We start from the raw sequence: 3,762 nt of genomic DNA, 5'->3' as shown, positions 1-3,762 counted from the left end.
AAAACCCTAGATATAAGACAAGAGGTTGTCCTAAAGGCGTTGAAGCAGTATTTCAAGGTCTGGAATTTCAGGGGACTTGCTTACCAGTGTCTTGGAGAGTGTCGATGTAATAAATTTTGTTTTCAGTGGCCACCTTTTCAGTAAAATTTGTTGACCCCAGGGCATGGATGACAACATTTGTTTGCTTGCCTTAAAATATGTAATCTTCTACCCTTCATTTTAGGCATTTTGGATTTTAAGATCTTGAAGAAATAATACATTGATTAGTTTGGAGGGCATAAATAACTGGTTCTAATTAGCAGCCGCTGGTCCCTCATGAGTTGACTGGGTAGTTTTAATTAATTGTTTACTGGGTCCTGTTTCAGTTCTGAAATTCAGTCATTTTCTGAAAACATTCTATACGTGTCTGGAAAGAGATTTTGTTTATGTTGCTTCTTCCGCAGTTGCCATGAACCCTTGACTCTATCCCATCTTCGAAATTGTGACATGTAGAAGACACCAGTAAACCCAGCGTGGCCATGACCCTGGCTTGTATAATTCAGTAGAAACCAAATTTTAGAAGTTCACCTCTGACTGACATAGGTTAGGGGCCTTCTCCTGTTAAAGTCGAGTGTCTCTGCGGACTTTTTTTATTGCTGCCATATTTAAAGACTGTCTGAACCCTACCTTTTATTTCCCCAGATGAGAAAAGTTAACAAAAGAATAAGGTTGAATGTGGATGAGAATTTTCCTCAATTCCCTGAATTTTTTCTCCTACACACAGTTCTGAGCATCCCCAAAGAAGGTATTGGAGGACACAACACAAGGCATCCTCAGACGCAGGGATGGGAGAGTGTCCCAGCTCACCTAACTGTGAGGCCAGTAAGGAAATAAAGAAATGAAGTTTAGCCCTTTGGCTCTATGGAAGTTATCTTCCAGTTCTTTACATGTTTTTATTTTTAAAGAGAAATACCTAATTTTGTGGCTTCCAAATATTCAGAATGTTCTTTTAAGTTTATATTTGGCACCTTGGCCTTACTTTAGGACAGATTATGAAAATGTAATGTGAAAAGTCCTATTGTATTTTGGGTAGTGAAATATAGCAATTCCCATCAACTTCAAGCTGCAAAAATTCTCCACAGCCCTCTTGGGAGGAAAGGGTGATCCTAAACACCCCTTTTCCAGTTAAGCTCTTGAGTGAATCAATGGCTCTGAAAGCTTATGTGAAACCCAGTGGGCACCAAAAAGGAAACAGTGTATTTGAAAGAGAAAGTCAAATAAGTTTGAATATTTTTTTAGAAGAATATAATGCAGTCTAAATAAGATACCAAAAGAAGGCAATGGAATCTACTCAAATTTACTGAATTATGCCTGAGAAGGTTTGGGGTGTTTTCAAATTTATGAGTTTTAAAGGAGTTGGGGGGTGGAAACTGTAGTGATACAGATGTTCACGTTTTTCAAAAAGCAAAATAATGACCAAAAGCTAATTCAAAGGGCTAGAAAACAATCAGAAGGTGAGATAGTAAGGTTTTATTTTTGGAACACTAGTTCTTGAAGAGGTTTTTCTTTTTGAAGACAAGATTTGTAGTCATTTCTAGAGGATAAGGCATCAGCAATCTTTTGAAGGAAGGAAATAAAGGACAGAACACATTTCTCCCATATCCAGATACAGACAAGATGTCTTTCCTGGTCATTTATTGTCCATTTTCTAGCAGGAGTATATATTATTTTACAGGAACTTATAAAATAATGGGACATAATTAATAACTAGAATTCTGTCATTTGATATACTGGATATAATTACCTTTTAAGGAAATTTTCTTAGCATTTTAAACTTTTAATATAGAGACATTTTGTCTTCATTAAGACAAAAGCTATAAAGGTAATAATGCAAATGTGTTTATCAGCACTATTTACTGGCCTGGGGATGATATAGCAGATACTTAAGATGAAATTGTTGGCCCCCTCTGGCAAAATTGAAAACAAAGTATCTACCAGGCATTTTCACAAGAAAAAGGACAAATTCTTTCTTCTTTCCTTCTTTCCTTCTTTCCTTCTTTCTTTCTTTCTGTAGCTTAACTGCCTATAGTTTTCTATTTAAAGTAGTTTGATAGTTTATCCATCTTGTCAAAGCTTTTCAGACACTTAAATTTACTTTTATTGGGGGTGGGGGGTGTGTGGGGACCTCATATTTTTTGGATGTAACATTAAAAAAAATAAAGACAAAAATAAAATAAAATAAAAATTTACTTTCATTATGTATTTGCAGTTACGTTGCTCCAGTTCCCCTTAAAAGCAGCTAAAATTAGCTTTCCTAAATTAATTCAGAACTTCTCTTGCCTGAAATGGATGTTCTCTTTTCTTTACATTGAAAACTGTTCTAACAGCAAATAACCTTGAAGTCAGATCATTTTCATAACATGTTAAACTTAGGCTTATGCTAAATGTTGGAATAAAATTAAAACCTTGTGGTAAATATTGAGAATATTCTATCAGTTATAAAATTTAAGACTGAAGATTACTAAGCTGTGAGGATATAATACCTGCAAAGTTTTGTTGTTATTTTTGCAAATAAAGTTTTAGGCAGGGGTAGGTGTATTAACTTGCACTATGCTTCTGTGTTCTGAACACATTCTCCATAAGGCTGTGCTGGGTGTAGAGATTTCTCTTCTTGGAATGACACACTGCAAAGCCTTTGCTGAATCCTGGAGGATAGAGTCTGGTTGGTCTTAACATGAAGTTCTGCCTTCCCCACAGTGAAAAATAAATATATCTTTGGAAAATAAATAACGTTGTTATGTAAACCATAATGTTTTAGTTTTCTAGTCTTTCAAGTTACCGCTGCACTCAGCAGTGGAAGGATATGTGATTTAAAAAGACAACAGCTATGTGGAGGTTAATTTTTTCTGACCAGGGAAGGCACTAGCCAACTACAAATTGTTTACCTGTAAATGAAAATATATATACTGCATTGATTTCCTGACAGCGTTGTTAAGACTGACTCATATTTCCAAAGATTCGTGGCATAGTTATCTGGAAATAATAATGGGAATAAAATAGCTGGTGCCCTGTTAAGATGGCAAATGAGTTTAATTTTGTTCAAAAGATTTAAATTTACTGCCTCGTGTTGAGCCTCCAAAAGGACAGAGTCTTTAAGACTGCTGCTAAGGTTCTTAAGAAATAGAACGTCCTCTCACGCCTTCTCCGGGGCAGGTAACTAAATTTCTTCCAAATTATAAGACTTACTGTAAGTGTACTTTTTGCTTCTGAACAATCTTCCTTATTCATATAATCCCAGGGAACATTGCATAATTGTTGCATCATGCACACAAAATAGCAGAACAAAACAAAATCATGCGAGGAAGACCTGGGTTGTAGTCGAACCCTCCCCCTCTCCCAACGGCCCTGCAGAGGGGAGGAGGGAAAGAGAGAGCGGTGCATGGCAAAAAAAGATAAACACATCATGGCGAGCTTTTTCTCTGAAAAACATTCTCTCAGTACGTGACTTTCTGTACTTTTTGTCTTCTCCATTAGCCAGCGCCAGGGATATGGTGCCTGCCTGAACCGCTTCTCTCCCGCTGCAGGCGGTGCAGCAGTAAATCCGTGCGAAATACTAGCCTGTGAGCCTTCCAGTTAGAGCAGGGAATAACTGGTTAAGCGACATTTCTCTCCAAGGACTGTCCCCATCACCTAAAGCCCTCTCTTTCATCTCACCCCTTCCCTCCCCGCCTTGCCAGTGATGCCCCAACTCTCAGCTCCAGTGCCCCCTCCCAGCCCCAGCGC

The sequence above is a fragment of the Dasypus novemcinctus genome, chromosome 5, assembly GCF_030445035.2.
Source record: "Dasypus novemcinctus isolate mDasNov1 chromosome 5, mDasNov1.1.hap2, whole genome shotgun sequence".
NCBI classification, from domain to species: Eukaryota; Metazoa; Chordata; class Mammalia; order Cingulata; family Dasypodidae; genus Dasypus; species Dasypus novemcinctus.
The sequence above is the reverse complement of the archived record's forward strand: the minus strand, read 5'-3'. Positions refer to the sequence as shown.